The sequence below is a fragment of the Bos indicus genome, chromosome 14 (genome assembly GCF_029378745.1).
Source record: "Bos indicus isolate NIAB-ARS_2022 breed Sahiwal x Tharparkar chromosome 14, NIAB-ARS_B.indTharparkar_mat_pri_1.0, whole genome shotgun sequence".
NCBI classification, from domain to species: Eukaryota; Metazoa; Chordata; class Mammalia; order Artiodactyla; family Bovidae; genus Bos; species Bos indicus.
Window position 1 is genome coordinate 42,637,128 of NC_091773.1, and position 26,931 is coordinate 42,664,058.

Sequence of the window (26,931 nt, forward strand, 5' to 3'; positions counted from 1 at the left end):
ACTGATTTGTTAAATAGACACAAATTGTTTAACAAATCTGTTCAGACAGAAAGCAGACTGGTGATTCATAACCTGGAGGAAGTAGGGAGGTATGAAGAGTGACTGTTAATGGGTCTGGGGGTTTTTTATGGGGGACAAAATTTCCTAAAATTAGATCAAGGTGATGGTTGCTCAACCCCATGAATATACTAAAGATCATTGAATCATATACTTTAAATGGGCAGACTATTTGCTATATGAAATATATCTCAATCGAGTTGTTTTTAATAAAAGTCAAAATGCTAATAAACTGAACTATAGAATCAAGGAAAACATTGTATCTGTTTAAAAGACAGAAATAAAAAAAAATCACATCAAAAAGAAAAGATTCTACTGAGATACTGTTATTTACACAGGAAAAAGACCTACTAGATCTGAGATGTTTTAGTTTCATTGTGCCTCAGCCCTTTTACATTCAAAGCTTTTATGTCTATTCAGGAAGAATTTAAATAAAGAGTTTATGCCTTTAGAAGAAAGCATTCACCCTGTTTTGGAGCCAAACTCATGGCAAAATCATATCCTCTTGCAGGAGAGAAAGTGGAAGTCCTCCCTGCCCAGTTGCCTCTGAATAATATCTCTGCCTCCAGCCTTTCAGTGTCCTAGAAAGTCCATTTCCCAATAGAATTAATTTGGTTAAGGGCCTGTCAGATGAAGGATTCATACGAGCCTTCCCAGAAGCTATTTTTAAAAGTATTTCAGGGGCAAGACTCAGGAGTATTGTTGGACTTTAACCATGTGAACATCTCTTAGAAATCTAGATTTGGTTAAAGGTGCCCAGTAAAAGTATTATTCTTTCCTACTGACAGGGTTTCACTCACTGAAAGGCAGAAGAAACAAAAAGTGGGGGTTTATTTCTTTGAATCTAATTCTAAATTATAAGAAATGAAGGATTAGGTGGATGTGACAAAGACCTTGGTGAAAAATAGCAGGTCATATTAGTTTCTAAATAGTTAACAATAGATATAAGCACATTCAGATGTGCCTTATACTTTAGTTCTGGGCATCTAATCTAAAAGTTAAGAGGAATGAGACCTATAAACTGTGGCAGACAAGTCAAAAAAAGCACCCTACCCCAAAAGAATAGTAAACCATAAAGTGAAATTACAAAGGAAATGTGAAAGGGATAGATAAATAGACCAACACACCTACCCAGAGAGTTGTTTTATGATCTTTTATTTGAAGACTGTATAGAATGGGTCACATAAACAAGTATAAAAGCAACATAAAAGTATATTACAAGCCCTAAAGAATAGATCAAGAAGGCCAAAACTCAGGTTTAAGAAAAACTATAAAGAAAAAATGTATTTTAGCTGTGTGACCACAAGAAAATATACAAGTAAGTGACAAAACACTGGATAGTTGCAAATGGAAGAGGAAAGCGATATTGGAGGTATATCTCTTACTCAACCAATATTCAGCTAAAACCTCATGTGTAATCATGACAGTAAAAAAAAAAAAAAAAAAAAAAAACCCTGCAAGGTCATTATTATCAGTCCCATTTTTTCACAGAGAAAACTGAAGATTACAGAAGTTAGGCAATTTGCAGAGATTTTATGACCAGTAAAGGAATTATTGGCATCAGATTTTCCTGACTCCAAAAATAACAAGAAAAAGTAAATTATTGACACCTCTATTATGTTCAGTTTTCACTACCCAGGAAAATGGTCTTCAAACTAAAATGAAAAATTATAGCTAAAATGAAATTAAAATTTTAAATATACAAGTTAATGAAAGCCTACTTTCTTTGGAATAATCAATTGCTCAAATGGCATTACATCCCAGGCTATTGAAAGAACGTGGCGTTCTATAGATACATCTATTATAAAACTTAAAAAATTTAATTCCATTTGGCAGGAGCAGTTTGTCATTCACAGGGGATTGTGGGTTCATTGTATAGTCTGTAACAAAACCAGTGCTGTTACATCCATATGGTTCTCAATTAATATGTGTCTCATCATGGAACTCTTGTTTTGAAGTCAAGAACTGGAGACAAATTTGAAGCTTTAAAACTATGAATGTGTACTAACATTCAAAACTAGGAGAGAAACTGGCAGTAACTGCTACTTGAGCACTTACTGTGTGTCAGAGTAGTGCTTGGCACTTGACCCAAATTGAGTCATTTAAGCCTTGCTTAATTGGTAGAAGATTTTACATACTAGGAAACCAAAGTTAAAAGGATCTAAAAATTGCCAGACTGTAAATAGCTGGGATCCACCAGATGGCCTGTATTTCAAACCCATGGCTGTAGTTGAAAGTACATGCTGGAATGTGTATTGGTCAAATGATGTTGGACTATGTTCCTTAATTGCTCTAAGCTTCACTTTCTCCTTTGCAAAATAGGGATAATGACAAAACTCAGAGAAATGTGGCAATTATATATATCAGGAATACCCAAATTTTATATATTATATATATATATATATAGTTGTGTGTATGTCAATCCCAGTCTCCCAATTTATCGCTCCCTCTCTTTCCCTTTCCACCTGGTCCAGTATTCTTGCCTGGGAAATCCCATGGACAGAGGAGCCTAGTGGGCTGCAGTCCCATGGGGTCACAAAAGAGACAGACATGACTTAACATTTAAACACCACCAACAGCCATAGGTTTGTTTTCTACATCTGTAATTCTATTTCTGTTTGTAAATAAGCCCAGTCATATTTTCTAACAAAGACCTATTCTATAGTACGTGGAAGTCTACTCAATACTCTGTAATGACCTACATGGCAAAAGAATCTAAAAGAGTTGGTTATATGCATAACTAGTGCACTTTGCTGCACATCTGAAACTTACACAACATGGTAAATCAACTATACTATGATGAATTTTTTCTAAGTCAGAAGATGAACATTAAATAATTGGAATAATGATTTGGAAAGACATAAACAGGAAAAAATAAATTCAAATCATAACTAGTTAGTACTTGGAGAAGGCAATGGCAACCCACTCCATACTCTTGCCTGGCAAATCCCATGGATGGAGGAGCCTGGTAGGCTGCAGTCCATGGGGTCGCGAGGAGTCGGACACGACTGAGCGACTTCACTTTCACTTTTCACTTTCATGCATTGGAGAAGGAAATGGCAACCCACTCCAGCATTCTTGCCTGGAGAATCCCAGGGACATGGGAGCCTGGTGGGCTGCTGTCTCTGGGGTTGCAGAGTCGGACATTACTGAAGCGACTTAGCAGCAGCAGTTAGTACTTATTAGGAAAAAAAAAAAAAAACCAAATTTGCATGACACTTAGCAAGTGCTCCATAATATAAATAGTATCAACAATCTACAATAATGAAAACAATGGCATTGTTAGGTAGCCTGAAATCATGTACTGCCAAGCCATTAATATTAATAGTGGTGCTTTTCCATTTGACTGTTTGTTTTTCTGTATCCAGGAAACCCCAGAGACAAGGGGGCTTCTACCTCCATCAACTTTCTAACCCTTCATCCTATAAGAGCCCAGGGAGGGTCAAATAAGTGTTAGAGTACCATGTGCCAAAGTTCTTCCTGTTTAGCAGATATGTTTGCTTCTGATGGTGTTGGAAACTGTAGACCATTGCAGCTGAGTTTAGCAAGAAGTAATCTACATGGGGCATGGGGTCATGGCATACCCAAGAAGAACTTAAAATAGAAATTTGGTGTTAGGTGGGACAAGAAGCTTTCTTTTACTCTGCAGAAAAACTGTCAATCCACATGCACAACTTTCCACAGAGGACAAAGCATTGCCAAACAAGCTCCACTAAGGATAGGCTATCTCACAAGCACAACCACAGGCCAAGAAATAAAGTGCATTCTCACAGACCTCAAATGAGGGAGATAATTCCTAAGTAGGAAAGCAATCTAATGAATTCTTCCTCTTCTTCTTCTTTTCTTTTTTTTTTTTAATAGTGGACTAAGGGACTCATATTCAGGGTAAGTCTTTCCAAAAAGAGAAAACATCTTTTTGCTACTCTTGGACAATGTAAAATAACCAAATACATCTGTAAAATGAAGTGCCCTTGGAGAGTATGTCTCTGAGCATCTTTGGGGGCACAGGCTTGGAGAATGTCAGCACCGCAATTATCAAAGAGAGACTTAGGGGGTGTAAGGTTCTTAGAGTCACTTGACAGCAAAATTTAATTCATTTAAAAATGAAATACAGATTATATATAGTTAGATACAAGTATCTTATTTCATTGAATTTTGCCCATATATATCTATGCTTGTATAAACACACCCAGATCAAGACATAGACTGTTACCGTGGCTCCAGATAGTTTCCCTCTGTTCCTCCAAGTCTATACCAACACCTCCAGGGAGGCGACCACTATTCCGATTTCCTCATCATAGATTAGTTCTGCATGCTTTGTAACTCATATACATGGAACCGTATGATGCATAGTAATTTCTGTCTGGCTTTTTTTTTTTTGACTCAGCACAGTATTTTGACATTTTGACTTATATTTCTGTTATAGAATGTATCAGGAGCTAATTATTATTATTTTGTTGTATGTTATTTGATTGCATGAATATACCATGATTTTTAAGAATCCATTCTCCAGTTCATGTTTCTAGTTGGTGGCTATTTAGGAATAAAGCTGCTTTGGATATTCTTGTAAAGTCATTTTATTGTCATGTGTATTCACGTCTCTTGAGATGTGCCTCGGAGTGGAATTGTTGGGACATAGGGCAGATGCTAGAGGTAAAAAATTCACCTGCCAATGCAGGAGATGCAAGAGATACAGGTTCAATCCTTGGGTTGGGAATATCCCCTGGGGGAGGAATGGCAACCTACTCCAGAATTCTTTCCTGAAAAATTCCATGGACAGAGGATCCCGGTGGGCTGTAGTTCATGGAGTTGCAAAGAGTCAGAAACAACTAAGCATGCACATAAAAAAAAAATGTAATAGGGTAGGTGAATGTGTAATATTATGGGAAACTTTAAGCAGGGGAATGATATAATCTGATGTTTATAAATGGTCATGCTGGTTGTTGAATTGAGAATAGAATTTAAGGGAGAAAAGGGTACGAACAGGGAAACTGATTAGGAGGTGACTGTAGGAATTCAATAGATGATGATGGTGATGGTTGTGAGCAATGGTCAGATTCTGGACATACTTTTGAAGTGAAAGATAATAGGACTTCTGAACTAATTGAATGTGAGTTATGAAAAAAAATAGAATTTAAGGATGACTCCAAGGATTTTTCCGAAGCAGTTGGAAGAATGTAGTTGTTACCAAGATCAAAAGATGAAGAACTGGGTTTTGGGTGGGAGGTGGGGGCTGACAGGTGAAGGAATGGACAAGTTCTATTTCAGATGTGGGTCAGACATCACAGCTGTGCTGTTGAGTAAGTAATTGGAGATATAAAGTTGGATCTCAGAAAAGAGATCTGAGTCAGAAATAGAAATTTGTAACTGTTGGTAAAAAAAAAAAAAAAATGTAAGTAAAGTCAAAAGAGTTAATGAAATCTCTCTCATTCAGGGGAGTGAGCATAGGCAGAGAATGGACCATAACCAAGGAGTGATCACTGGACACTCAAAATCAAGAGGCTGAACAGGAAAGGAGGAAGTTTTGAAGGTAATTGTGAAGGAGTGACTAATGAGGTAGCAGGAAAACCAGGGCCAATGGAAGTGTTTAAGAAAAAAATGATGAAGTATGTCAAGTGTTCCTGATAATTAAATTAAGGAGAACACTGGGGGTTGGCCACTGGGTTGTCACACTGGTAGGTCATTCATGAACTTCATTAAAATAATAGGAATGTAGGAATACTGATTCTCTTTAGGAAAAGCCACTGCTGCAGAGATGTTTAACAAGGTTTGTAATATTTTGAACTTTGACACATGAGTGATTTTGAGTTGTATCAACTTTCAAGATGCCAAATTTGCTATACACCTTCCAGTAAGGACTGCCTGGCTGCAGCTCTTCAAAGTTGACCAGACAGTCTAGAGAAATAACTGTGACTGAGACCAAAAAAAAAAAAAAAGAAAAGGGAAGGAAACAGCTATCAGTTTATGTTTATTTGACTTTTATTTTATAAGAGAAGGGAGAATTTCATTTCTAGAATATAATTTCTTGCTGGAAAATTTATTATGGAAGCAAAAATTTCAGAGACGATCAGTCAACTAGTAGTGATATTTTAAAATCAAACTTTTAGTCAATTTTTACATAATAGTGTCAAGGACTATGATGTTATGTGTATTTTACAAATGATAAATAGAGGCATAAAGATGGTAAGTTATTTTCCCCAAGTCACATAGGTAGAAGAAGGAGCCAGCTGGCTCCAGGACTCAAGCTCTAAAGCATCGTACTCAGATTTAACAGAAGGTCAAATTTGAATATTTGACTAGACAGAAAGATACAAAAGATATGAAATTCCCAAGTGAGATCCCTGGCAGACCAAGATGCATATTTTCAAAGGAAATGTCAGAGAACTGGCTTCATTATTCTAAAATGATTTCCACAATGAATCTATAAAACAGTCAAAATAATCGCAGAAGAGAGAAGAGTTTTCTAAAGTGGATTTCTTTTAATTTTTATTTTAAACTTTGAAATAAAAATTGTATATATTTAAGGTGTATAACATGATATGCATGTAAACAGTGAAATAATAACTAGAGTTAGGCTAATTGAAAGATTATCTCCTCACTGTTTCTATTCATTTTGTGATGTGAACACCAGAAATCTACCCTTTTAGCAAATTTCCAATATCCAACACACTATTCTTACCTATACTCATCATGCTGTACATTTGATCTAGAGGCTTATTCATCTTGCATAATTGCAGCATTCTACCCTTTGAGCAAAGTCTCCCCATTTCCTCAAATTCCCCAACCATGGTAACCACCATTCTATTCTCTGTTTTTATGTATTTAACTTTTTTTTAGATTCCACATATAAGTGAAATCATGAATATCTTTTTCTTTTTGTGTCTGTCTTATTTTACTTACCATAATTTCTTCCAGGTTCATCCACATTGTTGCAAATAACAGGATCTCTTTCTTTATAACTGGAATATATATATATATGTATATTCCTTATCCATTCATACATTAGTGGACATTAGGTTGTTTCCGTTTCTTGGCTCCTGTGAACAATGCTGTTTTGAACACAAGAATGCAGATAATCTCTTGGAGGGAATGATTTCATTTCTTTGGGGTATATACCCATAAGAGGGGTTGATAGATCAAATGGTGCTACGTGCTAACTTGCTTCAGTCGTGTCCGACTATTTGCGACCCTATGGACTGTAGCCCATCAGGCTCTTCTGTCCATGGGACTCTCCAGGCAGGAATACTGGAGTGGATTGTCATTTCCTTATCCAGGGCATCCTTCCAACCCAGGGATCAAACCTGGGTCTCCTGCATTGCAGGCAGATTCTTTTTTTTTTTTTTTTTTTTGAGGAATTTCCATACTGTTTTCCACAGTAGCTCTACCATTTTTCATTCCTACCAACAACGTATGTGTCATCTTTCTTCACATCCTTACCCACACTTTTTATTTTTTTGACAATAGCCAATAAACGTAAGACCTGAAACTATAAATCTCCTAGAGAAAACAGAGCATTGACAGCATAATTGGCAATTCATTTTTTTTAATGTAATACCAAAAACTCTGGCAACAAAAGTATAAACAAATGGGAATGCATCAAATTAAAACTTTCTGAATGGTAAAGAAAATAATCAACAAAATGAAATGCAATGCACAGATTGGAAGAAAATATTTGCAAGTCATACATATCTGATAAGCAGTTAATATCCAACATATAAAAGGATCTGATACAATTCAGTAGCAAGAAAACAAACAACCAAATTTTTAAAAATGAGCAAAGGACCTGAATAAATATTTTCCAAAGAAGACATGCGCATGGGCAATAGATATATGAAAAGGTGCTCAACATCGGTAATTATAAGGGAAATGCAAATAAAAACCACACTGAGATATCATTTCACACTTATTTAAGTGAGTTTCTCTAGAGAAAATCTAATGTTTAACTGTTAATCCTAAAGGTATGTGGTAGAGAGTACTGCTTCTTAACTCCAAACCTAGCGAATTGTAGCTTCAATGGAGCCACATGAAAGGAGTGTGTATTCCTTATATGGAGGGACCTGGTGCCTGATGCACACAGAGCACCCAGGGTAGAGGTTTTGTCTTGGAAGTGATTGCTCACATCTCTGACAGCCAGTCAAAGGTGAGGAACCCATTAGCCTCACGTTGTTTAAAAAGTGATATTTCATAAGAGACTGCCCAGACAAAGTAAGAGGAGACTGGAACTTAGATGTTCTGGAGAATTCTCCAGGAGCAGAGCCAGAAGTGTTCTCAGGCTTCCCAGAAAGTCAGACAACCCCTCAGAAGTGGGAGGGAATTCATGACCCATGTGAAAACTTATCCAATGTTAAACAGGAGTGAGGGGAAAGCCAGCGAATACATTCTCTTCCCTCTGCCCTCAACTCTCATTTCTGAGCATCAGTAGTTCAAGGAAGTCCATTAGGAAAGTGACCTGGATGCAAACATCAGTTAGGGTTTCACGCAAAGCTAGGAACAGGTTGGTAAAGGAACCCACCACTTTCACTTGCTTTCCTTCTCTCCCAACCCATCGCTTCCCCCTTTCCTCTCACTCTTATTCTCCTGGCACTGAATCCACCAGTAAAACCTTAGATAGAAAGCTTTGCCTCAGCCGGTTTTCTATCAAAGACAGGCAGCGCCAGCATCACCTTCCTTGTGACCAGGATTGTCCAACAGGCACAGACCATTCAGAAACTCACTCACTGGCAGTTCTAAAGCTATACCCTTGAGAGTGCTTTCTCAGTAATCAAGCCAACATTTTAATGTTCATTTTTCCATATTCTGTGTTTCTTACTCAATGGGTCTCAAAATCAGTAGGAAAAGGCATATAATTGATCTTCTCAAACCCCAGAGCCTAGACTGTTGCTCTGTCTGCTTTCAAACACCACATATAACTCTCACTGTATGTATAATCTACTTTATATTGTGAGCTATCCAAAGTCAGAAGCCCTAATTTAGATTTACCTGAATTCCTCACAATGTCCAATACAATATATTGAATATAGTAGTATATTGTATATAGTAGTAGTACTATATTGAATATAGTAATATATTGAATATACTACTACTGAGTGCCGAAGAATTGATGCTTTTGAACTGTGGTGCTGGAGAAGACTCTTGAGAGTCCCTTGGACTGCAAGGAGATCCAACCAGTCCATTCTGAAGGAGATCAGCCCTGGGATTTCTTTGGAAGGAATGATGCTAAAGCTGAATTTCAGTACTTTGGCCACCTCATGCGAAGAGTTGACTCATTGGAAAAGACCCTGATGCTGGGAGGGATTGGGGGCAAGAGGAGAAGGGGACGACAGAGGATGAGATGGCTGGATGGCATCACTGACTAGATGGACGTGAGTCTGAGTGAACTCTGGGAGTTGGTGATGGACAGGGAGGCCTGGCGTGCTGCGATTCATGGGGTCGCAAAGAGTCAGACACGACTGAGCGACTGATCTGATCTGATACTATATATAATAGTAGTATGTGCAACTACTAAATTAAGTCAAAATCTCTCATTTTGCATAAAATCAAATAATTCATTTCAGTGAAATAACCTTTAATATTTGATACCCACTTAAGAAGGCATGAAAGAATTAAGACCCCCCAAATACATCTGCTGGATCATGGAAGAAGCAAGAGAGTTCCAGAAAAACATCTATCTGCTTTGACTATGCCAAGGCCTTTGACTGTGTGGATCACAATAAACTGTGGAAAATTCTGAAAGAGATGGGAATCCCAGAACACCTGACCTGCCTCTTGAGAAACCTATATGCAGATCAGGAAGCAACAGTTAGAACTGGGCATGGAACAACAGACTGGTTCCAAATAGGAAAAGGAGTACGTCAAGGCTGTATATTGTCACCCTGCTTATTTAACTTCTTTGCAGAGTACATCATGAGAAACGCTGGGCTGGAAGAAGCATAAGCTGGAATCAAGATTGCTGGGAGAAATATCAATAACCTCAGATATGCAGATGACACCACCCTTATGGCAGAAAGTGAAGAAGAACTAAAAAGCCTCTTGATGAAAGTGAAAGAGGAGAGTGAAAAAGTTGGCTTAAAGCTCAACATTCAGCAAACTAAGATCATGGCATCTGGTCCCATCACTTCATGGGAAATAGATGGGGAAACAGTGGAAACAGTGACAGACTTTATTTTGGGGGGCTCCAAAATCACTGCAGATGGTGATTGCAGCCATGAAATTAAAAGACACTTACTCCTTGGAAGGAAAGTTATGACCAACCTAGATAGCATATTCAAAAGCAGAGACATTACTTTGCCAACAAAGGTCTGTCTAGTCAAGGCTATGGTTTCTCCATTGCTCATGTATGGATGTGAGAGTTTGACTGTGAAGAAGGCTGAGCACCAAAGAATTGATGCTTTTGAACTGTGGTGTTGGAGAAGACTCTTGAGAGTCCCTTAGACTGTAAGGAGATCCAACCAGCCATTTTAAAGGAGATCGGTCCTGTGTGTTCTCTGGAAGGAATGATACTAAAGCTGAAACTCCAATACTTTGGCCACCTCATGCGAAGAGTTGACTCATTGGAAAAGACTCTGATGCTTGGAGTGATTGGGGGCAGAAGGTGAAGGGGTCGACAGAGGATGAGATGGCTGGACGGCATCACCGACTTGATGGATCTGAGTCTGAGTGAACTCCAGGAGTTGGTGATGGACAGGGAGGCCTGGCATGCTGTGGTTCATGGGGTCACAAAGAGTCGGACACTGTCGGGAGTCACGTTAGGCATTACTGACAAAATGGAGGCACGGTCCCCAGCCCCCTCTCCTCATTCCGCAGGCACGGATCCCCGGATAAAGGAGTTAGGCCTTGTAATTCTGACTTGTCTTTTCCTCTCCTCGGCTGAGTTGACTTAAAAGGAATATTAAGATGCTTATTGTTCTTGAGAGGAGCATGAGAAGCCACAAAGCCTTCTGCAGTTGTGCTCAGAAAATAATTCATAAAGTTAATTATTGACATTTGTTCAAGGACTTTTACAAAAGAGTGTTCCAGGATGAGCACATAGGCCGTAGCTTGAGGCCGTGGGAGGGATTGATATCTGAAGCCTATTTGTGAGGAGAATGTTTATGGCAAAGGAGTTTACTGAATTTAGGGCTTAGAAATAATTAAAATAGTTAGAAGTTAAAGATTTAAGGAATATTGTAAAGTTAGCATATTTTCCTATCGCTTATAGAAGTTAGGAATTTTTAGAGACACTATAGCTAGAAGCCTTTTTAAGAGATAGTGAGCTCAGTATGTTAGGGGCAAACAGGACTTAGGAAGATAAGTAGTAAACTGAGGAGTGTAGCATGAGCTGCAATGTAATCACAAGTTAACTATAGGACACATTAGAGGAGGTAGATAATAGATGATAAGGCTGATTCCGAGAGAATCACTGAAGCAGGAACTCTGTTTAAAGAGCAACAATGATTTATGGAGATAATAAATTTGGGAGAGGGAGAACTGAAAATGTCAAACCTCTGACCTAATGTTTTTGTAAAAGTATAAAAGAGAATCTTAAACTTGAGATAAACAGGCAGTCCATAGAAAACTGAGAGGCTGTCTCATTGGCCAACACCGATCATCTTTTCAGGTTGAATCCCTGGTTGCTGGAATTGGACTCCAGCAGGACACGACTGAGCAACCGACCTGAACTGAACTGAAAAGGTGAAGACAATGGACAATAAACATCCTAAATCTTTTTTAAAATCTCCAAAGCTGGAATCTTTAACGAGAAAATTGGAAGATAATATGTGTGTGTGTGCTCAGTCCTGTCCGACTCTTTGCAACTCCATGAACTGTAGCCCACGAGGCTCCTCTGTCCATGGAATTTTCCAGGCAAGAATACTGGAATGGGGTGCCATTTCCTACTCCAGGGTATCTTCCCGACATAGGGATCAGACGCTCAACTTGAGTTATCAGAGACAGGCAAATTAAAATGACAATGAGATACAACTACTTAGAATTGTTAAAATAATAATAGTAACAATAGCTGACAATACCAAGAAATCAGTTCAGTCTCTCAGTCATGTCTGACTTTTTGTGACCCCGAGGACTGCAGCATGCCAGGCCTCCCTGTCCATCACCAACTCCCGGAGCTTACTCAAACTCATTTCCATTGAGTCGGTGATGCCATCCAACCGTCAGCAAGCCATAAATTACTGGCAGGAAGGCAAAATTGTACAGCAACTCTGTATAACATTTTAAAAGTTTCCCATAAAATTATACATTTACCGTATGATTCTGTCATCCCATTCCTAGTATTTACTTCAGAGAAATGAAAGTATAGGTATTAACAAAGACCTGTATAGAAATGTTCATAGCACCTTTTTTATAATAGCCCCAAAGCAGAAACAAACCACATTTCCATTAACCGATGAATGTAGAAACAAATTATGGTACAGTCATACAATGGAGTATTACTCAGCAAAGGAAACTAGAAACTATCAATACACAGAATAAAAATTATTCATTTAGTAGGAACTTAACACATGGTAATGTTTATTCCATTGTCTTCCAGAAATCTGAAAAACTAAGTTGTTAGCATAACAAATTTCAACTCTAAATAGCTGCAATTGGTAGAAACACTTTTCTTTGATAAGTAGTGGTAGTCGGAAGGATATAAAATACTTCTGTACCTCACTTTGCCCATCAGCACTCCATAAAATTCTATACCCAGAAATCCATTATCTTCCTCTTTAATGCTACAGTCATGAATATGTTTTGACATGTTCATGCAAACACACTGGCCTGTAAGAATGAAAATGACTAATCCACTGACACAGCAATAACTGCCATCAAAATTATCTGGATTTGGGCTCTATAATTACTAATTCTTTCACATTCTATATTCAAAATTACCAATAAATGGCAACCCACTCCAGTATTCTTGCTTGGGAAATCCCATGGACAGAGAAGCCTGGTGGGCTGCAGTCCATGCGGTCACAAAGAGTTGGACACAACTGAATGACTGAACACCTCCATTTTCTCTAACAGGCAAAGGGTTTATTAATAGACTATTATCCTTGTGTCGAGAGATTTTCTTCAGTTTGCTTTTCCTATTTTTCTACAACTAATATTAGCATAATGCTTATTTTGTTTTCCTCACTCCATGAAAGTTAGATTAACCTTGACAAATTGGTGCTGAAAGCCAGTGAGTTATTATGTGATCTGAGAATCTGGTGTCAGCTTAGCTCCTTGTATTTGAAGCTTCACTTAATTAGCAGACTCAGAGTAGTGGGAACATTTATCATGAACCACTAAACAAAACTGTACAAAAACAGAATAGCTCATTTGTCTAAAATTATCACTTTGCGTGAAACAAAGTAGTTAATTAGCTAATTATTTGTTATGAATGATAAAAGTCACTTCTGCTTTTACTGTATTTGATAATAAACAGAAAGTTTCAGTACTTAAAGTTTATTCACTCTCTGGCAGCTTTCCTAAGTACCGAAAAGATAGTCACATTTAAAGTGCCAAAGATTTCCTGGCAGTAGAAGTCAAATACTTCCAGTAAAGGTCTTATATAACTAGATTTTTAGAGTAAATACACATCATTGGAGACAACTCATAATTTTAAAGCTGCAGGTGGCTCCAGAGATCATCTGATCCACCTGTCTGGTTTCCCAATGAGTCAACTGCAGCCCACGTGGTCTGCAACTTATCCAAATTGAACACCTGAGTTATTTTTCTCTGTATGCTATTCTATAACTTCTTAGTCTATTACCTGATTTAATAACTTATTAAACTAGTACCACAGAGGATGATAGTAACCTAAGATATGATATATGTACTTTGATTACCCCCAAAATAGATGCATATGATGACAGATTGAAAAATAATTAACCCTCCTCAGTCTTCCAATAAACACAATCCAATATTAAAAATATAGTTTCTACTTTCTCTAATGTTACCAAAATAGATTCAGGATTTTAATATCTAGTATCATCAGGCTCCTAAAAGAATCAAGGCTCAACTCCTGAAGCCTTTAGCCAGATGGCATTCTTTAGTTGGCATTAGCATGTATAATGGTATTAAACAGAAGGACTAGGCATAATCACCTAGACACACACACACACAAAATAGATAAAACCATGATATTCAAACATTTAGTTTGTTGTTGCTGCTGTTTGGTTTCTAGGTTGTGTCCAATTCTTTGCAACCCTGTGGACTGTAGCATGCCAGGCTTCACTGTCCTTCACTATCTCCCAGAGTTTGCTCAGATACATTATTGAGTTGGTGATGCTGTTGAACCATTTCATTCTCTGCTGCTCTCTTCTTTGCCTTCAATTTTCCCCCAGTATCAGGGTCTTTTCAAATGAGTTGGCTCTTTTCATCAGGTGGCCAAAGTACTGGAGCTTCAGCTTCATCATCAGTCTTTCCAATGAATGTTCAGGGTTGATTTCCTTTAGAATTGACTGGTTTGATCTTGCAGTCCAAGGGACTCTCAAAAGTCTTCTCCAGCACCACAATTCAAAGCATCAGTTCTTCAGCACTCAGCCTTCTTTACAGTCCAACTCTCACATCCATACATGACTACTGGTAAAACCAAGGCTGGGATCCATGAAGGGAATTTAGAGTTTAAGTGGAAAGAAATCAGCAGTAAGACTGAGAGTTAGTAGCAGATAATGTGGGAGTAAAATTTTGGGTATTTTCTTTCACAGAAACAATAGATTAGCCATCAGGAAAATGCATATCAAGATCACAACTGAGATACCACTTCACATCCACTAGGATGGCTATAATAAAATACAGAAATAATAATAAGCATTAATGAAGCTGTGGAGAAATGGAAACCCTCATACGCTGCTTGTGAAAATTGTAAAATGGTTCAGTCATTTTGGGAAAGTCTGGAATTGTCTCAAAATATTAGACGTATAGTTAGTTACTTTGTGACTAAGCAGAGCCCTTCCTATATATCCCAGATAATTATTGGATGAATCATCTATATAGAAACTAAAGTCACAAAGATTAATGCAAGAGTGATGGGGAAGAAAGTAAGTCAGCCTTTAAAATCTTCAGATAATAAAGGGAGAGTGATCTAAAGATTGAGAGATAGTGGCAATAAGGAAAGAAAGTGACATAATTTGATGACAAGTTTCTGCAAAGGATCTGGATCCTTTGGAATTAGAGGGAGGAGAAATTGTCTAGAAATGGCAATAGGAAGAAAACAAAACTCTCTTTTCCCTTGTAGGGCCTCAGGTTTTCCCCAAAATTTGCTAGTGGTATATCTTCATTTTCGGAGAAATACAAGAAAGGTTTGAGAAGTTACAAAATGGAGTATTGAATAGTTTGGGATTATGATCTGGGTAATGATTAGTGATTGGACGTGGACTTTGAAACTCAATGAAATAGGTAAACATGATGCTCTTCATTCTTACTTGACCGTAAGATATCAGCTCAAATTGATTCTGTTGAGCATTATGACCTCCTGTGCAAAACTCTACTCCTGCAATTTTCAGTGAAACTCAAGTGAAATTAGAGACACACCTCTATATATTGGCAATGTGAGAGCAAAGTCTATAGGAAATCCTCCAAGATTATTTTTTGTTTCAATAAATCTCTTGATGAGGCTCAGCAGTCTAACTAGGTTCCGTCAAGAATACTAAGAACTATTACTTCACTAAAATGCATGGTTTTCTAAACATGTCTCAGTATAGGATTTTTCCACTGTGTGATTAAAATCATAGGTTTATTTTAAAAGATAAAATCTGAAATATCCACATCAAAATAAAACATCATTTGAGGTATTAATAGTCTCTCCTGCTCCTCCTTCTTCTCTTGTTTTGCCACTTCTGCCGCCTCTTTTTCTAACATTAAGCCTAATAGCTAATTTCTAAGCAATTTGAAAAATCGAGATTTTTTTATTTTTCTTTTTTAAAAAAATCTACCTGGTAATAGTTCTCTCTTTGGCACTTCCATGTAGATCATATTTTGAAGCTGGAGAAAAATACTGATATATAACTATTTACATTAAAGCTATCTTTTTAAGAATTAAAGTTATTGATAAATACCAGTCTTCAACAGAAAATACATTCTGGAAAGATTATTTAGTGTTTTTTGATAGCAAATGACTATTTCTAACCAACTCGACTTGAATAAACATGGACAATATGCCAAGAAAAAGAGTGGGAGTTAAGAAAATTTATTTGAATGAAATACAATATCTGATCTTCTTAACCTAAGACTTTCAGCATCAGGGGCAGAGAGCAGATGATTTATAATGAAAATAGCTTTGAATCAAAGTAAGTATTTCTGATCGGCAACTAGAGATCTTAGTTTCTCCATTCTAATTTCGGTTGCCTCATGGGTTGACAGCTGACTATTGACAACAGCTACTTACAACAGAAAAAAATATCAAGACTGATTTCTGAGGTGAGTAAACAAAGAAAATTTTTATAATTTTATATTATTCATCTGAAAGACAAATGAAAAGAATCTATCTCCTAACTGAAAATATTTTTTAAAAGATTTCCAAACTGTGGAACACAGAAGTAGTTTCCTTTATGGCATAAGGAAATAATCTGCCCCTCGTGCCAAATAAATTTGAATAAAACTAGATATTTTTCTTTGATTTTTATGAATAATTGTACCTATTTGCCCTTGCTTACTCTATTTTTGCCTATAAGACTGAGTGTTCTATGACACATTTGCTATAGAAATTGTGATGGAATTTTAAGGACAAACAGTTGTACAGGATTTTGTATTTCTCTTTTATCTTTCAAAATTGTCATTATAATTCTCCACACATGGTAGATGCTTAATAAGCACCATGGACTGCTAAAACAATATGAGTTTTATTAGTTAGGGATATTACCCAAAATAATTGCTATTAAATCAATTCAATTCAACATATATTTATCAGAATCTTCTCCATACCAGGCACATCAGGGATCAAGATACATGAGGTCCCTGTATTTTCTAGATGCTTACATTCTACTTGGGAGAAAGATAATTAGTAAACAAACAAAAAAATATTATTTCCTATTGTGATATATATCAGGTTGGAAACAAAATGATGGGAATAAGCAATGTAGGTTACCAGATACAATAACAAAGAAAGGCTCCTTTAACCAGGGTGTAAAGTGGGGAGTGGGATAAATTGAGACAGTGGATTGGCATATACACACTACTATATATAAAATAGAATACAGCAACCCACTTCAGTATTCTTGCCTGAAGAATGCTATGTTCAGAGTGGCCTGATGGGGCTACAGTCCATGGAGTCGCAAAGAGTTGGACATGACTGAGTGACTTTCACTTTCACTTTCAATAAGAACCTTCTGTATAGCACAGGAAAATCTACTCAGTGCTGTGTAATGGCTTATATGAGAATAGACTCTATTAACCAAAAAGGGTGGAGATGTATATGTATAACTGATTCACTTTGCTGTACACCTGAAACTAACACACATTGTACATCAATTATACCCCAATGTATTTGCTTAAAGAGACTCCTTGGAAAAAGTACTATCTGAGCAGCCATTTGAATGAAGTAGAATAAGACAAGAAAATATTTGGGGAAGAGTGGTCTGACAGGAACAGCAAATGCCAAAGGATGGAATCCCCAGGTTTGAGAAACAGAAAGGTAGCTAATTGCCAGACCATTGTGAATAAGAGATATAATTTTAAAAGGATGAGTAAGTTAGGTAAGGATATAATCACATAGAGACTTGAGAACAATATTAAGGAGTTTTATATTTGTTTAATTTGTGATATGAAAGCATTGCTTGTGTTTTGGGCAGGGGAATGGCATGATGTGGTTTATATTTAAAATAGATCATCCTGATTTTTGTATGAAAAATAGACAGCAGGGAAAGTAGAATCAAAGAGACCAAATGGTAAACGACTGCAGTACACTAGGCAGGATGAGATGGCTAAGATTAGCCTGCAACTGGCTCAGGGGTGATGAGAAGAAAATCCAAGCTGAATATCTGGAAATCAGCAGTGATAGAGCTTTATAACTGGATTTTCTTACCAATTGGTATGAGATGGATTGAGAAGACCTAGTATAACTTCAGCCTGGAAAAAAAAAAAAAAAAACTGATGAAAAGATTGTGATTAAAAAAAGAAAATATTTTTCTCAAAAGTAAGAATTTACCACTTGGTTGGGGGTAGGGGTGGCTCAGTGGGGAAACATTGTCAACATCAACCAGTAGTTCAGTTGTTTGGGAAATATCATTAGTTAGTACACATTTTTTGAGCATCTAACTTGTCAGATTAAGTATTATGTTAGGCCCTTGTACACTGATGTAAGTGAAGCATAATTTACTTCAGTTCATATGTAATTCATAAGATAGTCCCAAACTGTGATTTCTTTTGGAAAATTGAGATCTTTGGCTTTGGTTTACATAAAAGTCAGAAATAAGAGTAATGCTGCTTCAATCTTCTAACACAACTTCCCTAAGTCTTAGCTGATTACTTGTTTTCTGAACTTTTCCAGTAATAGCAAGTACACGACAGTTATTTAGCTTTGAATAAAAAGTCCAACATAAACATATCTATGAACTGTTCTCTTTATAGTTCATTGATATAAATTACTGGTTTCTATACTCTACTGCCTAATCCGCAGCCTGGTAAAAAAGAAAGGAAATAATGAAGAGAGAAAGTTATCTATAATCGGTTCCATCTCTTTTTTTGACAACTGTCTATTCAGCATTGGATGGATGGATGATCTTGTATATAATTCTCTATATAGTATGGAGAGCTAGGTAATAGAGAAAACAAGCATAATCTTGTTGCAGAACAAAACTGTGCCACTGAAAAAAATTCCCTAAAATAGGTTTCAATCTTCATTAAAGAAAAGAGGCTGACTCTCAAAAATGTCAATTCAGCTCTGAGGTTGCAAACCAAGACCCTTTGGCTAGATTCAATCTAGAGACATGTTCTGCTTAGTTTTCAAAGTGTTTCTTTTTAATAATTTGTAATTTGTTGCTGATATTTGACAGTCAAAAGAGTTTACATTTTTTCCTTTAAGATAAAAAAATAAAAACAAAACAAAACAAAAACTGACAGTACTCAAGAAAAGATCTAAATTCCTGTAAGACAGCTGGCAGGAGCTAATTAAATGCCATGCCTTTAAATTTAGCATTTTGCCAAATTCCCAAGTACTGTTGTCTTCCAATTATTTAGATCAAGACTCAGTTTTAAGTTGTCCAAATCAAGGCTGATGCACTCATCTGATTTTGCTTTGCTAACACTCTTCCCTCATAATCTATCCTCTCCATATCAACATCAATCTGAACAATCTTTCAAAGTGGACATCAGATTATACCATTCCCCTGTAAAAATGCCCCAAGCAATTTCACATTGCCCTTAGAATAAAATCTGAACTCACTCAGGCTCCACCTGATTTTTACAGCCAAGAATATTCTATCAATAAATTGAATTCATGTGAATGTAATACTTATTTTTGCTAAATAGTACTCTTTAAACCTAATTTAGAATCAGATCAGATCAGATCAGTTGCTCAGTCGTGTCCGACTCTTTGCGACCCCATGAGTCGCAGCACGCCAGGCCTCCCTGTCCATCACCAACTCCTGGAGTTCACTCAGACTCACGTCCATCGAGTCAGTGATGCTGTTGAATAATTTTCTACTAATGCAAAAAATAGAGCATTTCATATAATGGTCATATAATATTTTGTTGAGTATATTTTAAACAAATTTAGCAACCTGCTTTTATGGGTACTACAAAGGGAATTTTTGTTTTATTTTAAATTACATTGGAGAAACTTCTAAAGTAATTCAAGAAGATGCTAATTTTTAATAAAAAGAAGATCTTCATATGGAAGATAGTGAATTCTTGGAATGGAAATGACTAAAAATAAAATATAACTGATCATTTGTTACTATTGGTGTTGTTAGTCTCAGATTTGAGCATGACATTTCAAGTATTGGCTGAAATTGCAACCATGTGACTTCCACTAAAGGCAATTAATTGAATTGATATTTCCCAAAATAATTCCTTGGAAATTATCTAGTCTGACATTCTAAGGTCAGAGTTTGAAAGGTTAATATCTTATTTTTCTTTATTTCTTGGTCAAAGCGAGAGTTACATTAAAAGAGAGAAAAAAAGCTTTTGTGTTTTTTTTTTCTTTAAAGATGGGAGGTAATTATTTGGAGAAAGAGATGGAAGAAATATAATTACAGTCTTATGAATACTTTTTTTTTCTTTTTTCATCCATCTCTTTCATGTGCCCATCCAAATCTAAGGAAACAATATTCCCATGAGTAGGTACATGCCAAGAAAGAGAGTAAAGTCAGATTCAGAAGTGACAAGAGTCCTAGGCATTTAATACATTTCAGTTAATCATTTTATGTATAAAAAAGATCTATGGTTATGCTGAACATTTAGTTTATGCATTTCTCTTAACATTTTATTTATTAGCCTCACCATCTTAACCACAATTATTATACATTTCCTCCCATGTGTACTCACTCAATGATAACAACTTTTTACTCATCTTTAAATTAAGAACAAACAGCCACCACTTCTCATATAGGATTGGGCTTCCCCAATGGCTCAGCACTAAAGAATCTGCCTGCAATGCAGAAGACACAGGAGACATGGGTTCAATCCCTGAATCAGGAAGATCCCCTGGAGGGATCCCCACTTCCTAGTGGCAACCCACTCTAGTGTTCCTGCCTGAAAATCCCATGAACAGAGGAGCCTGGTGGGCTACAGTCCATACGGTCACAAAGAGTCAGACATGACTGTGCACAAAGCACAATATACAGGATGGTTCTGAAGGTCAAATGAAAAGATGCAGACAAAGGAATTTTGTAAACTACCCAGTTAGAAAAAATATTATTACTCTATGTCTCTATCAAACGCTGATTTTTTAAAGATGCTTTGGAATAATAATCAAGCAGCTATTATAAGCATTGCTTGTCTAATGGTTTTTTATACTTATTTTGATTACTTTCTGAAAAAGTCCAGCTAAGTTATTCTTTAAAATGCAATCATCTGAAAGGCAGAAGAAAAATGTACTTTGGACACTATGTTCCAAAGCAAAGTACCTGTACTCTAAATAAATGCTTTCTTCATCATAAATGTCCTTGGCGGCTATGCATCTACAACCAATGGCAGAATGCCTGAAATTCTTCTCCACATAATATGTAACTGATAGAAATATGTTCCTTTTTCCTGTTCTTCTTTCTATGCATTCTGATGAGAAAAAGTTATGTAATTTTGCAATATCAAGTAGAAAATGTTGAAGTAAAATGTTAGACTCATACTTTCCTTTTGTAATCTGAGATGTGTATGTGTGTGTGTGTGTGTGTGTGTGTACACCCACACACATATAGTCTTTAGGACATATATTTGAGACATAGTATACAGACATAGTTTTTCTAAATCTGTGTAGTATTTCTCTAGACTCTACATGGTTTCTCATATATGTATGAATACTGTAAATATATAATTATTTTGTGACTCCTGACAGACTTGGGGACAAAGTTCTAGAGAAATTGTGCAAGTAAGGTCCATCTGAGGTCAGGTCTTCTGTAGATGACATTGCATCTATACCTGTAATTCCAGTTCCTGGTTTTATTTCATTTTCCATCAAAATTCCCCAACACAAACCAGCCTCAAGCTGTGATAAAGCAAAAGTGGTTGATACTGAAGGATCTAGAATCTTGTCACAGCTCTGGATCTAACTTGCTGTGTCTGGTAGTAAATCACTTATAAAATATAGTCTTTTTCATATTTGTGATGTCAAGAATGGAAGATTTGAATCTGAAATGTATTCTCTAAATCTTAACTTTCTACAACCTCTGATTAGACCTTGAATTTCTCTCTAGTTCTTAATTCAACAATAGTTTACCCTGTTGTACAATTTATCTTCCAATTACCATGTAGCTTTAGGATACCCTGAAGCCCAAAGATTTTTTCTCTATAGTTCATGGGTAGGCTGTAAGATTTCTGTATTTCTCTGAAATTGTAGTTTGAATATTTTAAGTGTGCTTTATTTTAGAGGGGAGGATTTACAAATTTCATCAGATTTTCATTGGTGTGTACTGGAAAAGAGGTTTAGATTTTAAGTATCTAAACAGCCCAAACAGCAGGGTAATGGTCGTGGTACTCTTTTATCAATGACATCATGAGCATGCACAGAATTTTCATTTTTAAATCAAGCCTATCTGCACTGTCCTTGGTTCCAGATCACAAGGTCTCCAATGTGAGGTTTTACTATCAATACATTAAGGCTCTTATCTTTTCAAAATTCTTACACAATAACATTTACTATTTTAAGAAATAGGTATTGGGCATCTTATATGTATTAAACATTCTTCTACATTATAAGGAGTCAATCTGAGGAACAGAAAGGCCAATAGGGCTGGCTGGCAAATATTGAGCAAGGACATGATTGATGCATGATGAGGTCAGAGAGCGAGACAAAAGTCAAATTATGAAGGATATGGGGAGAAACTTGGATTTTATTCCATCAGCAGTAGAAAGTCACTGAAAGGTTTTACATAAAGAGGATTCTTAGATATAACTTATTTTTAAGAGGTCACTCTGCCTACCAGGGAGCATGCATTTTATATAAACAAATGTGGAAACAGAGAAAGTATTTGGGAAGCAAACATAGTAGTTCAGGAAATAGATGCTGTGGCTTCATCTAAATGACTAGAAAAGGAGATGGAGTGACAGTTTATAGGTATATCAGATCTCTTTTTGAAGTAGAATAAGTAGAACTTGCTGACTGCTTAAAGATTTGTGCTTAACTAGAATAACGGGGTATTAACAGCATTTTTATTGGCTTATGTGAAAATCCAAGAAGATCATAGATTTAACTCTGAAATTAGAAAAGTCAACTTTTTCAGCAACTTCTGCATAAGGTAGCCAAATTGAAATTTGAGTTCCTCCAAGAATATGTCTATATAAAAGAGAACTTGTTCTTATGATTTTATTATACCCTGCTGCTAAGTCACTTCAGTCGTGTCCGACTCTGTGCAACCCCATAGACGGCAGCCCACCAGGCTCCCCCATCCCTGGGATTCTCCAGGTAAGAACACTGGAGTCGGTTGCCATTTCCTTCTCCATTATTATACCCTGAGGATCTCTGAAATTCTTTCAGAGGATCCACAAAGAAAAAAATATATATTTCCATTATAAGGCTAAGGACTTATTTGCCTTTTTAACTGTATTGACAACATTTGCACTGATGGTGCAAAAGTAATCAAAAATAAAATTAATGATGTCTTATCTCACATCAGAGCTTCCCAGGTGGCACTGGTGGTAAAGAACCCACCTGTCAATGCAGGAGACATAAGAGATGTGGGTCTGATTCTTGAGTCAGGAAGATCCCCTGGCAGAGGGCATTGCAACCCAATTCTTGTCTGGAGAATCCCATGGACAGAGGATTCTGACGGGCTATAGTCCAAAGGGTTGCAAAGAGTCAGACACAACTGAAGCAACTTAACACAGCACAGCACCTCAAATCAAGTTGGTGGCACCAAAGTGTGTTGGTAGTTATTGTATTAGTCATCATAAAATACTCACAATAAAAAATTGGAAGTTTCACTTAAGAATATATTTAAGGAAATCACCTACAAGAAAAAAATGCAAAAATCATAAACACTTGGAGGTTAAATAATATGCTACTAAATAAGAAATTAGAGGTTAAAAAAAAAGTACCTAGAGACAAATGAAAATGAAAACACAACAACCCCAAATCTATGAAATGTAGAAAAAGCAGTTCTAGGAGGGAAGTTTATAGTGATACAAGCCTATCCAAGGAAAGAAAAAACAATCTCAAATTAACAACCCTAAAGGAAGTAGTGAAAAGAATGAAAAAAATCCAAAGTTATTTGGAAGCAAGAAATTATGAAGATTAGAGCAAAAATAAATAAAGACTAAAAATAGAAAAATCAATAAAACTTAGAGCTGATTCTTTGAAATGATAAACAACATTGATAAATTTTTAGCTGGACTAATCAAAATAAAAAAGGAAGAGAGCCCAGAAAAATAAAATCAGAAATAAAAAAGAAGGTACAGCTGAACACCATGGAAGTGCAAAGGATCATAAGATTATTACAAACAATTATAGGCCAATAATATGGAAAAACCTAGAAGAAAGGGCTAAATTCCTAGAAATGTGCACTCTCCCAAGACTGAACCAGGAAGAAATAGAAGAAAATAAAGATCCATTTATATTTAAAACTCTCAACAAAGTCTATATGGAAGGAATGTACCTCAACGTAATAAAGGCCATGCATAACAAGCCCGCAGATTAACAACATACTTAACAATGAAAAGCTGAAAGCATTTCCTTTAAGACAGGGAACAAGACAAGGATGCTGTCTCATCAATTTTATTCAACACAGACTGAATTCTTAGCCATAGCAATAAGAAAAAATAAGAATTCAAATTGTAAAGGAAGAAGTAAAACTGTCACAGTTTGCAGATGGCATGATTCTTTACACAGAAAATTCTAAAGACACCACCAAAAAATGACTAGAACCTAATATGGGATGGAGAGGTCCTGGAAATCAGGAAAACATTTGTTTTTTCTTCTGGAATTCTAAGATCTACTTTATACTCCTCTTTGTCTGGATGAATTTTGCTCATCTTTTAAGATGGAGGTCAGGTGCCATCTTATCAGAAAGTCTTTCTTAATCAGAATTTGTCTCTAGCTAAGTGAAGAAGGCTGAGCGCTGAAGAATTGATGCTTTTGAACTGTGGTGTTGGAGAAGACCCTTGAGAGTCCCTTGGACTGCAAGGAGATCCAACCAGTCCATTCTGAAGGAGATCAGCCCTGGGATTTCTTTGGAAGGAATGATGCTAAAGCTGAAACTCCAGTACTTTGGCCACCTCATGCAAAGAGTTGACTCATTGGAAAAGACTCTGATGCTGGGAGGGATTGGGGGCAGGAGGAGAAGGGGACAACAGAGGATGAGATGGCTGGATGGCATCACTGACTCGATGGACGTGAGTCTCAGTGAACTCCGGGAGTTGGTGATGGACAGGGAGGCCTGGCGTGCTGTGATTCATGGGGTCGCAAAGAGTCGGACACGACTGAGTGACTTAACTGAACTGAGGATAAAGCACTTCTGTTTTGTGATTCTCTAGTACAGTGTGGATGTCACAGAAAATTACAATAATCTGTGGGCTTTTGTATCTTCATCCCTAGACTGTTGAGGGTGGAAAATGCCTCAATAAATAGCTAATGTCTAATCTATGGACACACCTGGCACATGAATGTCATTCAACCCATGTCTTACCCTTGGGTTAGACAATCTTAATTCCCCTTACTCTATTCCTGCTGTTCTCAACTGTAGTTGCCCCCTTATAACCTAATTTATTTATATCTTGTATTTATTATTTATTAATTCCTCATACTACAATGCAAACTTCTCAAAAACATGAACTTCTGTTTTTTTCACAGAACCAGGGCTAGTACATAGAATCTCTCAATGAATAACTGTCATCTCAGTGAATGAACTCATTAGATGATTGTGGAACTATATGAAGGGTAATATCCTGATAAAAGGAGCTATAATACAAATTCAACAGATATTTACTAAATAAATATAATACTTCATATTAAAATGGAATGACAGTTTTGACCTAAGATATTTAACAAAGATAACCATGTTCAATTTAAGAAAGCAAACTAGTAGAATAAATATCCACTACGAAAGAGAACATTTTAAAGTATCTCTATTTAAGTGAGAACACCTACACAAGTGCTACAAATTTTTTTTCTTTTTTAAGACACTGAATGAATAGCTTTGTTGGTTAGTTGCTAATATTCATTTAAATATTTTTATTAAACCTCAAACTTAAAAACATTTTCCTTTAAAACTCTAAACCTCTTAGCATATAACTTCCCATCTACAGTAACTCTGATCTCCACTTCTCGAACTATTTCTTCTATTTTCATGGATATAGATCTATTTTGGTGGAAAAATTTTGGCCACTTCAAAAAACTTAGTAAAATGACAATATATCAGTTAAGTCAGGAATTAGATTTTACCAGTTGTGTGGGCACTCTCTCTTTTTTTCAAATTTTCTCTTATGTGTGGATTTCTTTCACTGCACCCTGCTGATTTCTCTTTTATAGACTGGACACTCTTCTTTACTCACTCACTCACCTTTGTAGCCTGCATATCTCTGTTGCAGGAAGGCGGACCTCTTCCAGGGCCTGAAACTGGGCTCTTGTCTAACACTCGGAAATGAATTGTCCGAGGAGACACAGGTGCTGACAAAGCAAGAGATTTTATTGGGAAAGGGCACCGGGGTGGAGAGCAGTAGGGTAAGGGAACTCAGGAGAACTGCTCTGCAGTATGGCTCGCAGTCTTGGGTTTTATGGTAATGAGATTAGTTTCTGGATGGTCTTTGGCCAATCATTCTAATTCAGAGTCTTTCCTGGTGGCGTAGGCATTGCTCAGCCAAGATGGTTGCTAGCGAGAGGGATTCTGGGAAGTAGACAGACACGCGGTGTCTCCTTTGAACCTTTCTCGAACTCTTCCTGTTGGTGGTGGCTTATTAGTTTCCTATTCCTTATCAGGATCTCCTGTCATAAAACAACCCAGGCAAATGGTTACTATGGTGCCTGGCCAGGGTGGGCGGTTTCAATCAGTGTGCTTCCCTAACATATCTGCATATCGTAAATGTCAGTGAGCTTCAAATTTTGTCCTAGCCTCTCTTCTTTAATTATGTACACTTTTACAGAGCAATTACAGCAATTTCCAACACCTCAACTATTCTTTATGCTAGTAATGCTTACAGACATATGCCTACGGTTGATCCAATTTCTTGTGCATATGGTCTTGTATTGAGCACAAAACCCACAAACTTAAGATACCAAAAACAAAGCTCATCTTTCCTTGAAAACCCATTCCTTCTCATCTGTTTACTGTA

At 36.7% G+C, this 26,931-nt stretch overlaps 1 long non-coding RNA gene across 1 annotated transcript in view; it reads left to right on the top strand.

The window, feature by feature from the left end:
- The first annotated feature begins 16,322 nt into the window (after positions 1-16,322).
- Positions 16,323-26,931, top strand: part of LOC139186937 (uncharacterized) — a 99,873-nt gene continuing 89,264 nt past the window's right edge. The window contains exon 1 of the long non-coding RNA XR_011570622.1: positions 16,323-16,434. This is a non-coding gene — a long non-coding RNA (uncharacterized lncRNA). The remainder of the gene's footprint in view (positions 16,435-26,931) is intronic.